At 38.8% G+C, this 12,485-nt stretch overlaps 1 protein-coding gene across 3 annotated transcripts in view; it reads right to left on the bottom strand.

Annotated features, from left to right (window-relative positions):
- Positions 1-12,485, bottom strand: part of MPP7 (MAGUK p55 scaffold protein 7) — a 147,801-nt gene that overhangs the window by 96,026 nt on the left and 39,290 nt on the right. Inside the window, exon 1 of one of the 3 annotated variants that reach the window (XM_072955054.1) lies at positions 10,727-10,951. The exons of the other annotated variants lie outside the window; for them this stretch is intronic. The gene's annotated coding sequence lies outside the window, so the exon portion shown is untranslated. Of the gene's footprint in view, positions 1-10,726; positions 10,952-12,485 lie in introns of those variants that run through there. 3 annotated transcript variants of the gene reach the window in all.

Here is a 12,485-nt window from a genome sequence, read left to right as displayed (position 1 = left end):
TATGTGTGTGTCTATATAGACACACACACAAAACAGAATATTACTCAGCCATAAAAAAGAATGAAATAATACCATTTGCAGCAACATGGATAGACCTAGTGATTATCATTCTAAATGAAGTAAGTCAGAGAAAGACAAATATTTGATATCACTTGTATGTGGAACCTAAAAAAGTGATACAAATGAACTTATTTACAAAACAAAAACAGACTCACAGACATGGAAAACAATGGTTTTGGAAACTTATGGTTTCCAAAGGGGAAAGGGGGAGGGGTAAACTGGGAATTTGGGATTAACAGATACATACGACTATATATAAAATAGGTGAACAATAAGGGCCTACTGTAGGGAACTATATATCTGATGTCTTATAATAACCTATAATGGAAAAGAATCTGAAAAAGAATAGATATATATGTAACTGAAGCACTCTGCTGTACCCTTGAAACTGTAAATCAACTCTACTTTAACTAAAAAGACAATACATGCTATTACTGTTTTAAATGTACATAAACGGCACTGTTTCCTTTACAACTGGATTTTTCATTCGTTACTATATTGAGATATTTGGGTTGATACATGTACATCCAGTTCACTCATTTTGACAGCTGTATAATATTCCATCATATTAATAAACCGTAGTTTATATATCCATTTTTAAATTGAGGAATACTCTGGTTGTTTCCACTTTTTTGCTATTAAATATCCTTCCACATGACTCCTTCCTTCACTGGGGTGGATGCCTAAAAGTGTTCCAGTGTTTCCTGTGTCCCCATCCCCTTGCTAACGAAATGGATATGAAATGGAAAGTCTCCCTAAGGTTTTAATGTGTACTGTCTCCTATCTGTGATTTGTCTTTTCATAACAGTTCCCAAGGAAGAGGCAAGTGCTCTCCAGTATCAATTCTCTCCCTTCACAGGAACTCAACTGGAGCTAGAAAGTGGAGGCCAAGTCCAGGGCTACATTTCTTAAGACATCCACCTTCTCCTCTCACCCTACAGTGAGATTAACACCCATGATTGGTTGACAAGTGGGAGACCTAAGGGTAAGTTCTAAGTGTCACTTCTAGGCAGAGGCCTTGAAGTAACCGGTCTTGCTTCCTCCATACTCCTCCCTTCCTCCAGCTGGATGTGGACTATGAACAGGACCTTGAGAGACAGCAAAGCCACCAGACGGAAGGAATCCGAGTCCCCAAAACACCTTAGGGAGGAAAAGAAGGCATCAGTCTCGCAAATTCCTCTTAACAGTGACTGAGTGAGAAATAACCCTCTATGGTCCCTGAACTATTAAGAGATTTGGGACGAATAGTCAACTGTTCATCCGGCCTTAAATAAGACAGTGGCCCTTGGCAATCCAAAGTCATTTTAATGCAGCCAAATAGATCAAGCTTTTTCTTCATGGATATGCATTTCATTTCTTAAGGGAACATCTCCTTTCCTAATGTAATAAAGAGCTTCTCCTGTGACTTCTTTCAAGTTTGACAGTTTTACTTGGTACACTGAAGTCTTTACTCACAACCTACAAGGAGCTCCTGACATTTATCTTTTTCCAAAAGGATCTAATCCTTCCTGATGGGTAATGTGACTGGCTACTTACCAAACTCCCACATACGAGGGTCTGTATCTGGGCTCTCTCTTCTGTTCCTTGGTTTGTCTCTCTAAACCTATACCATTCCTGTATTTTTATCTATACACTCCTGACATTTAATAAGGCAAAACTTCCTGGCCCTTTATTATCCCGCAAAGCTTTCTAGATCCCACACTTCACAAAAAACCAAATTGGCACGGTGGCTTAACCTCCTTAACTCTCTGCATTCTGGGCATTTTCCTGAAATCTATCTCCTAATTCACTTTGCTCTCAGGCTGTGTCTCATCCCTGAGGAACCCACCCACCAAGTTCTTGGGGTTTTATTTTTGTTTTTTTTAAATGACTATACTTTTTATTCCTGTAGTTCAAATGTGGCTCTTCTGACATCTTTCTGTTCTCTTTTCTCAGCACCTAGTGTTTTATAATTGAGGCTTTCTTTTATGGCTAATATCAGTTTAAATGCACTTATTTTATAGGCTGTAAGACTTTTATTATATAGAGTGCTTAGCTGTTAATCTTGCTATTTGTGACGCCTGCTGACAAGAGGCTGAAGATAAACTGTTTTCTCAAATGTTCTGTAATTTGGGGTTGTCAGTGAGTCTTCAGTGGGGCATTATATGAGGGAATTCCTGGGTGAAAAGTAGATCTTTTCAGAAATATTTTTTATTTGCTTCCGATGGGTGACCTTGGAATATCGCTGACCCCTTTGCTAATTTCACAGTTCAGGACTCTTGGGTTTTGTGGAGAAACAAAAACCCTCCAACCCCAAGTCACGGACCAACTGGCGCATGGTTACAAATTCTTCAACTAGACTTGCGTCTGCTCCTACCTAATCCTGGGAAGAGCTAGGCCAGATTCTTGACTATCTCCCAAGAGAGGTACCTGGAATTTTTCTCAGCTTCTCATTCACTAACAGAGTAACTAACCCTAGAAAAGCAGCCATTCTGTGAGCTTCTCAGTACCCATTCCCCACGTTGGCCACGCCCAAATGTCAGGAGAGTGACCCCCTGCCCCACTGCTGGCCGATCTCTCCAACACAGCTGCGACCTAAGCTCAAGCAATTACCTGCAGAGCATTCAGTTTCCTCTTTGTTTCAAGAAAAAGTGGATTTCCCTTACTTTCTTACAAGCTAGTAATGCATTTAAAGAATGTTTGCAATTACTCCTCCAGAATTTCTAAGTACTTACTGTAGGAACTGGAAGGCTGGGCTGTTTATGTAATGTTAATTAATTCTGGCATCTAACAAGATAGCACCCAGTTTCCTTGTGCAAAACTATTACAAAAGGAAAAAAAAATCACTTTTTACTTCCAGGAGGAGATTCTAGGTACCTTTATACTTAAGCTATCATGAGTTGTTATGGTCATTTGATTTCCACATGATCTCAATGTTTTGTTTTGTTTTGTTTTGTTTTAAGGTGCAAATAATAGTTCATCTAACTTGCACAAACTTTTGGATGAAAATTACTTTTACAGGGTTAAAGGAGATCTTTCAAATGCTTTTGTCTTTAGACCCTCCTCTGTATGAGGTAGAGTTCATGAGCACACTTTTGCTTAAAGCACAGTTAACAAACAGAATTTTGAGGCTGTGACTTTACTCAAGGGACACAGTCAGAAAAGGGCAAAAACAAAAACAAAAATGCCTTCCCATAGGAAACCCCTAGGAGCTCCTGGTACTCTGTCTGCAGTTCAGGCCAGAGCATCTATAACACTGCTGCAAAGATGAATAACACTCATAAGGGACATAGTATAAAATGGTTACGAACACCAAAGACGGTTTTTAGGCTTAAATTATAAAAAGCAACTAAACCATCAACCTTTTGATTTTGGTTAACTACATAGTGATTTTATTTGAAATCACTTCCCAGAACCTTTTCCGTAGATCAGATTCCTTGAGTTCCCAGAACAATATTCTAGAGACAGTAGCCAGGGCATTAAATGTTCCTTTGGGATGTTTCAGCGATTCAACAAAAACTGAACTTGAATTATCCATTCAGGAAGTGTATAAATGGTCCAATGTTTGTACATACCACTTTCATTTCTCCTGTCACAGTACAGTGATCAGACGTGCCCTTTTAAAAACCTGTTTTTCAATAATAATTGAAGAACTGGAAACTGCTAAATATTTATCAGGGGTTGGTGGATATTATTACAAATGGCAAATGGGGTGGCGTGAGATCATGAACTTGGACAAGTTTCAGTACGCAAGCAGCAATCAACGCTGTCATGACTTGTTTGTAGTTTACATTTAAATGAGCAAGCACTATAATTACAGACTTAAAAGACAGTCTTTTAGGAACAAAAGATGGGATAAGTGGTCTTAAAAAGTGGCAAACTGCATACCCAGGGTGCACGCTGGGGGATGGGTGGTCCTCCACAGATCACAGCCTCCTGGAAGCTATATGCAAATTGTTTGCATGTATTTTTCTAGGAAAATATTAAATCCAAAACTTCCACCAAAAACTCAAAGGGGTTTAGGATCCCAAGAAGGTTAAAAACTATCATTTTAGGGTCCCAAATACAGATGGATGACTCATGCTGAGAGGTTTAGACCTTATCAAAAAAACAGACAGACAAAAAACAACAACAAACAATGCTGTTAAAGAGGAGAGCCAGTACCTGATCTGTGCTTCCTTCCATCTCCCTTGTAGAAATCAGGGGAGGGGGATGGAAACAAGAAACCAGTTAAGAAATTCCAAGGGGCTTGTCACTGCTCCACGCAGGTTATTTTTAAGGTTCCTTGGGCTCTCCTTCCTTCCATGCAGCAGCTCAGTGGACTCCATCACCTCCCGGCAGCCACCACAACTACCTCCATCCCCAGCCTGCTGTGAAGTGGGACAGACACTCCGCCACGGTATCTGCAAGGGATTGGTTCCAGGAGCCCCTGCGGACACCAACATCCTCAGATGTGTGAACCCCTTATGTAAGACGGGGTGGTACTGGGAGTACAGCTGGCCCTCTCCATCCTCGGGCTCCCCACCCGCGGGTTCCCCATCTGCAGATTCCACCCAAAATTCCCAGATGCTGTTTTTCTTGCTGCCCCCAAAGATAAGCATACAGGTTCATTATGTTTTAGGGATTTTATGGCTACTCACATGGGGAAAAAGGACAAGGGCAAAGAAAAAAGAAGACTGTATAACATTTTCAGTTGTTAAAAATGTCAATTTAATTTATTAAGAGCCTTGAGTTCAAATATATCTAGGTTTAAATCTCCAGTTCTGCCCCTTACATGCTGGTTAGACAATTTACTTGACCTTTGGATGGAATGTTTATGTTTCTCCCCAAATTCGTATACTGAAACTGACTTCCCATGTGATGTTATTAGGGGGTGGTCCTCTGGGAGGGGATTAGGTCACAAGGGCAGAGACCTCCTGAATGAGAATGGTGCTCTTATAAAAGAGACCCCAGAACCCCCCACTTCCCTTCCACTCCATGAGGACATGCAACAAAAGAGCAATGTCTATGAATCAGGCCCTCGCTGGACCTCAGATCTGCTGGCGCCTTGACCTCGGACTCCCCAGCCTCCAGAACAGTAAGAAATACATTTCTGTTGTTTATAAGCCCCCCAATCTACATATTCTGTTAAAGTAGCCCAAAGGAACTAATTAACTTTTTAAACCTCAGTTTCTTCATATTCCGAATAGGATAATAATAGTACCAACTATATAGGGTTATTGCAAAAATTAAAATAACCATTAAAAGAGCTTCATGGTGTCTCTAGAAAATAGAAAATACCCCATACTTGCCAGTGTATGCCCTGATTCTCCCTCAGACCCTCCACTGACATTCCCAGGGAGAGGACACATTAGTTTCCCCTTGATATATCACATCACAGGACACACATAAGATACAATTGATGCCTAAAGATAAAATCAAGGCAGAATCACTACCTCTGCTCAAGTGGAGAAGATGCATTTCTGAGGGACACTGAACTACATGACATCCCCTCACCATTTCTTCCAAAACGAAGTAAAAGAAAAGGACCTCGACAAAGGCAGTGGCCACGGGGTTAAGACAGCCTGAGTAGACACGGGAAAGGCAGAAGGTAAGTTTGACCACAGCAAGCATCAAGTGATGGACAGAGTGAAAGATCAGTGCGATTTCCAGGCAGAATGTGGTTTGTGATGAAAATGTGGATCTGTCCATTTAACTTGTGCTAAAAAGGACCTGTCTTAAAGCAACCATTACTCTAGTTACCCTGTTCCTAAAGGAGAAAGTTCTTTGGGGAGAATAAAGGATGAAATCCTCACACAGAAAAAAAAGTTGAACAGCCAGATGGAAGGGTTCTCGGGGAAAAGAGTAATCATCAGAATTACTGCAAAGACCATTCAGAGCTAGCTACTAGAGTCAGCGACCATCTCCCTGTGGGGATTTAAAGACCTTTTGCCCACCATCCCAAGTTCTGTCAAAGCTGACAAGGAAAATGCATCATTTTGAGATGAGCTGGTGTCTGGTAGGGAACGTGCACAGTCCACTCCAACGTGACCGGGTGGGAAGTGAGTGCCGGCCAGGAAGCAGACTTCACTCGCAGCAGAAACACCCAGCGGTCATAAATTAGTTGTCATTTCCTCACTCAGATCTTTCCGTGCCACTGCGACTGGCTGAACTGTGGGTGTGAAACCCACGGGTACAGGGAGCCAACAGATCTTTCTTTAGTTCATAAATGAAGGTTAAAACTGTTACCAATTTCGCCTTTTCCCCATCTATCAAAATAATTCTATGTAATAATTACATTTATAAATTTTTCAAATATATCCAATTCGGTCATAGTATATCATTTTTTACATTAACTACTGGTTTCCTTTTACTAACATTCTTACTTCTGTCTCATGAGCTGAGGTTAACCTGTAACTTTCCCTCATTGTAGTGGTACTGCCTGGTCCTATAAAGGTTGTATCAAGTCCCATGGAAAGAGAGAGGCATCCTCTCTTTACACTATTTTCTGGAAGAATATGGCGAAGACTGGAATGACCTATTTCTTGACACTTCGGTAGAATCCATCAGTCAAGCCTTCTGAGCCTGGTGGCCTCTTTAATTTTGAACTTTCTGATTTTTCCTAATAATTCTTACATTACACTCCTAGAAATTCTTACGTTTCACCTAAGTTCTCAAATTAATTTCTCTAACATTATTCATAATATTCTCTACTGTTTTTAAAGTCTTTTATTTATTTGTTATTGTATTATTTATTTTATTTTGGTGGAAGTCAGGGGAAGCAATTAGGTTTATTTATTTTTAGAGGAGGTACTGGGGATTGAACCCAGGATCTCGGGCACGCTAAGCACACGCTCTACCACTGAACTATCCCCTCCCCCCTTATTCTCTACTGTTTTAATCTCTGTTGGATCTGTGGTATTCCTCCTTTCATTCGTTTTTATTTGTACCTTTTTCCCTTTTCCCTCCATCTGGCTATAAGACTGTCTATTTCATTAGCCCTTAGGAACAACAGCAACTTTTGCCCCGACTGGTCATCTTTATTTTCCGTTTCACTCCTGACCACGCTTATCCTCACTATGTCCTCCCTTCTACTTGAGGGGAGTGAGTGAGTGTTCTGTTGTTCTTTTAAAATTTCTTTAGCTTTTTTTTTTAAACTTTTTTTATTGAGTTAGTCATTTTACAATGTTGTGTCAAATTCCAGTGTAGAACACAATTTTTCAGTTATACATGAACGTACATATATTTATTGTTGCCTTTTTTTTTTTAGCTATGAGCTACCATAAGATCTTGTATATATTTCCCTGTGCTATACAGTATAATCTATTCTACATTTTGAAATCCCAGTCTGTCCCTTCTCACTCCCTGCCCCCTTGGAAACCACAAGTTTGTATTAAAATTTCTCAAGCTGACTGCTTCATTCACTATTTTTTATCTTTCTTCTCTCCTAACAAATGCATTTCAGGCATTTAATGAGTGACTCCTTAAAAACAGTCCACCTTTTGGGAATCCCCAAGTCTTGATATATAAACATCAGCATTCAGTTTTAAGTCCTTTTTAACTCTCAGTATGATTTCTTGTGTGGCCTATGAGTTATAGAACCTCATTCTACGCATTTTTAAGTTTTAAATATATGGGAGTTTATTTTTTTTGTTGTTAACTAACTTCCACCTTAAATGCACCAGAGCTGATGTTCGTTATTTATCTATTTTTTCTGAGGTCTTTGGCAGGGGTACTGGAGCCAGTGGACTACATTTCCCAGACTCCCTTGCGTGCTGTTGCCCTGAGAAGCCAACTTCTAGAGTAATAAATTTGAGTTCACCCTTTTAATTCTTTCAACCTTCTAACATGTCTGTAACCATTCCCTCCTCGAAATCACCTCTGCCTGAATTACTTATTGTGATTTCTTTTCCTAAAAAGACTCTGGTGAAGGGCCAGAGAATAGTAGGAAACCTAGTATTTGACATTTGTTGAGTCTTGCTTTAAGGACTTCTACATGATCAATTTTTATATGTGTTCCATGTGTTGAAATCCTACTGTGATGATGAAGTTGAATCAGCTCTCCTTAATAAAATTTCGCTTATTTATTTTGAGGCTATGTTGTTGCATATATGCAAATTCAGAAGCAAATGGTTTTCAGTTTATTTTACAATGAACTTTTCCATCTCTAATGCTATAATGGTATTTATTTCAAAGCCTCTTCAGTTTCTTTTGGTTTAATGTTTGCTCTAGAAATCAGTTTCTATCTCTTCAAATTAACACTTTTCATGATCTTATATTTCAGGCATGTTTCTTATACATAGTATATAATTAAATTATATTTTTAAACAGTCTATCTCTGAGCTTTTATTAACTCAAAAGCTTAGTCACTTTTATATCTATGGTGACAACTGATATGTTTGGACTTTATTTTTACATCTCACTATGTTTCTGTTTGTACTACTTTTTCTTTTCTTTATCTTGCTTTTACTTTTGTACCGACTGCCTCATTTTTTTGTTGTTCTTTTTTTTTCTTTTTTTTCTTCTTTTACCCCCTCTCCTACTGGTTTGAAACTTACCATCTCTATTATGCTTTTAAAGGGTCACCTTCATTTTTCCATGCACATTTAATGTGAATAAGTGAAACACCATCTTAACCTCCACCAAAAGCACTATGTGGACTTTAGAACACACCATTTCCCTCCCAACTCAAACGCTATTGTGTCCAAATGTGGTGCTCACATAAGACATCCCAGCTCTACTTTTATTTTAAACAGTCAAATCTGACATTTTAGAAGTTATCATCAACAATGTTGGTTTAGACTGACGACTGGTTTGGTTCAGGTTGGTTAGATTGATAATATTTTTCTTTGATCATCATTCCTTCCTGCATCTCAGGTCATCCATCTCCGTTCAGGATTCCCTTCCTCCCTAAATTCATCCTTTAGAAGTTTCCTCAGCCTTACGTTGACCAGCCCTTTCTGTTTCCCTTATACAGCTGACTCTTGAACAACGAAGAGGTTAATCCACATATAACTTACACTGAGCCCTCAGTATCCATGGTTCGTCAGCATCCTTGGATCCAACCAACCACAGACCATGGAGTACTGGAGTATCCACTACTGAAAGTATCTGGGTATAAGTGGCCCCGGGCAGTTCAAATGCAATTCTCCAGGGTCAACTGTGTACCACTTTTATTTCACTTCGGTTCTTGAAAATAATTTTCTAGATATGTCTAGACTGATAGTACTTTCAGCACTTATTGAAGATTTTTCCTACCTTCTGGCTTATATATTTTTTTTCAAGAAGTCCACTAATGCTTGAATTGTCATTCTTCGTCCTTTCTCTCCTGATCCTTTTACGATCTTCTCTTTCCCTTTAGTGCTGCTCTGTGGTTTCATAACCATGCATCTCAACATGGAGATACAGCTGTATTTTTTATTAATTTTTGAAACGTATATATTTGGGGGGATACGCTATGCTTCCTGAATCTGTGAAGTCCTGGCTTTCCTTCAGTCCTGGAAAATTTGTAGCCTTTCTAGCTCCTGTTTCTTTAGATATATTTTAAAGCTTAGTAATTCTCTTCATCTCTATCTACGCTGAATATAAGCCACTAAATCTACTGAGGTTTTTATTTCAACAATTACATTTTTAGAAGTTCCATTTTCCACTTAGTTGTGCCTGTTAATTCCCAATAATCTCTCACTGCAGCTCCTCTTTGTGACAGCATCGTTCCTATCTTTGCTTCCTCCCTTTTAGTTTCTAATTCGGGTAACAGGCTCAGAAAGGTGTTCTCTGACATCATTACATAACTGTTATGTAATAAAGCCTGATCACTCTGAGCTGATTGAAACAACATCAGCATTCCAGCATGGTTGCACAAGATAAGCTGTTAACAAAAACTCTGAGAATGCCACATTATATACAAAAAAACAAATAAATGTCTACTGGATGTCAAGTAAGGTGACACATCAAGGAGATACTGAGGGATTTAGGACAAATACTACTTTCTTGAAGTTTATAGTGTATCGGTTGGCCGAATCGACAAGCAACTAACTACAATTAATCACAGTTGTTTTAAATTGCTTTTTAACTAATTTTCTCCCCCAAAATAAAATAAACAGATGTGAGCGAAAGAAAATAAAAATTAATGAAGTTAATGAAAACCAGAGCAGGAAAGTAGGGGACGTTCTGGATATGCTACCTCTTACTCGGTTATTTTTATTTGTACCCTCAGAATCCCATGCTGTTGGAAAAGTCTATTTTCCTTATGTTTTGGGTTTTGTTTTTTTTTAAGAGCTGAAGAAAAAAAAATTCTGATTAGACTCAGTGGCAATAAGTGAAGGAGGCCAATTTGTGGAGTCAAGGGCACTTCAAATGAGGCCAGAGCTCTTTTAAAGTAAAAGTATGTTCCCTCAATGGAAAGAGCAACCAAAACTTAGCTGGTCTTCTCTCCACATATAATAAAGCTTTTTAACAGGTATGTTGTTAAAAGAGCACGCCTGGGACCAAACCTATTAAGTATACCATATTTTAAACTTGGCAGGTGAAGCAAGAATTTTATGGAATCCTCAGACAGACAAACCACTGGTGATGCTTGCACACGTTCTATGTAAATCTCGATTATGATACCCCGTGCCTGCACTGAATTTCTCTCGCTCTGTTCAGTCTTTCTATATAGCAGACTGTCTCTAGTTTTATAATGCCTTTCCTTTCTGGCTCATCTTACGTTTTGCTGATGTCCTGTTCCAGACTGGGTCTTGTGAGAAAGAGGAAAGAGGGATGAGTGGCTCGCCTCTCTGTCTCATGCAGTTATTCAAGAACCAAACGTCTTTCCATCCCAGTGGCTCCACTATCCCCTAGATCCTTACAGTCCTTCCCTGGACACGCTCAGTAATTTTGCCAAGGCAGCAGTCATCACTATCCCAGCAGCACAGGAGAGCATGTGCTAACATCTTTGCACATTTCACAGACTGCCAGCACTCAGATGATGCAATGTACTTTCATTGGCCTACAGAGAGGATGATGTCACAGACCTTGGCCGCACAGTTTCATGAAGTTGCAAGATACCAAATCAAACTGTCCTAATGAATTTCAAGAGCATATTTTACCAAAATGGAAGTTAGGACCTCAACACACCATGGATAATTTTTTTATATAGTAGAAATAAATATATCACCAGGTAAAATTTGTTATTTAGAAATAGATACTGTTGGAACTGTACGAGAAAGCTTAAAAAAAAAAAGCTAGACATGATTCAGTCCTCCCCCACTTCTGATTTATAGAGGAAGATTAAAAAGCTCTGTATAGCACATGCACAAACCTTATTTCATTCTAGACTCCTGCTCTGCCCTAGACATACTTGTATTTTATTTCTGCTTCTGCCAAAGCAGCTACTGTTCAGGTATCAAGATACGATACCAACTCAGATAATGTGGGTAGAATAAATATTTGCCAGTGAGAGGTGGCAGAAAATTGCTTTTCCAGCTGAGATGAAACAATGCTTTTCATCAAGTTCCAAAGAAGAAAAATAAATCTAATAAAATATTAAGGAATGCAATATCCCCCCCAAAAGGGCCTTCTGAGTTATAGAAATTATACCAATTACACTGACTGCTCCTTGTATATCTAACTACACACATTTGCCAAAAAAGTGAGTCAGACTAGCAATAAATTTGTCTTATTCCTACCTTTTTCTTTTAATCACTACCAACTTTGACTCTGTATTCAAAGTTATTTATTTTGTTGAATTATGAACATGGCATTTTCTAATTATTACTAATAATTGTAATCACGCCCCCAACATTGAGTGCTTGTTACTGCCTGATACTGTTTAAGGTATTTCATGTGGATTAATGTTCTTTAATGTTTTCAATAATCCTATAAGAATTATGAAAAGAAAAAAAAGGGCAAATGAACATAAATACAAAACAGAAACAGACTCATAGACGTAGAATACAAACTTGTGGTTGCCAGGGGGCAGGGGGGTGGGAAGGGACAGACTAGGAGTTCAAAATTTGTAGATACTGACAAGTATATACAGAATAGATAAGTAAGATTAAACTGCATAGCACAGGGAAACATATACAAGATCTTGTGGTATCTCACGGTGAAAAAGAATGTGACAATGAATATACGTATGTTCATGTATAACTGAAAATTGTGCTCTAAGCTGGAAATTGATACAACATTGTAAACTGACTATAACTCAACAAAATAAAGTTTAAAAAATAATAATCCTATAAGCATTATGACTTTCCACATTATGGACTGTCTGTTTATCATTAGGTTTGGTTTAGTGGAAATAATGGCTTTGAATAATTTTTTTAAAATAAATATAAGCCAAGGGGAGGGAGGCAAGATGGTGGCAGAAGCTCCTTTCCAAAAAGAGAGGACCATCGGACAGAGAAACTGTTGGAGGTAGAACCAATGTGAACAGGTCAGGAACACTGGAGGCACAGGAGAGAGAGGGCTCAGAGTCAGTGCAG

The sequence above is a fragment of the Vicugna pacos genome, chromosome 35, assembly GCF_048564905.1.
Source record: "Vicugna pacos chromosome 35, VicPac4, whole genome shotgun sequence".
Taxonomy (NCBI): Eukaryota; Metazoa; Chordata; class Mammalia; order Artiodactyla; family Camelidae; genus Vicugna; species Vicugna pacos.
Note: the sequence above shows the minus strand (reverse complement) of the source record. Positions and strands in the feature narration are given on the sequence as shown.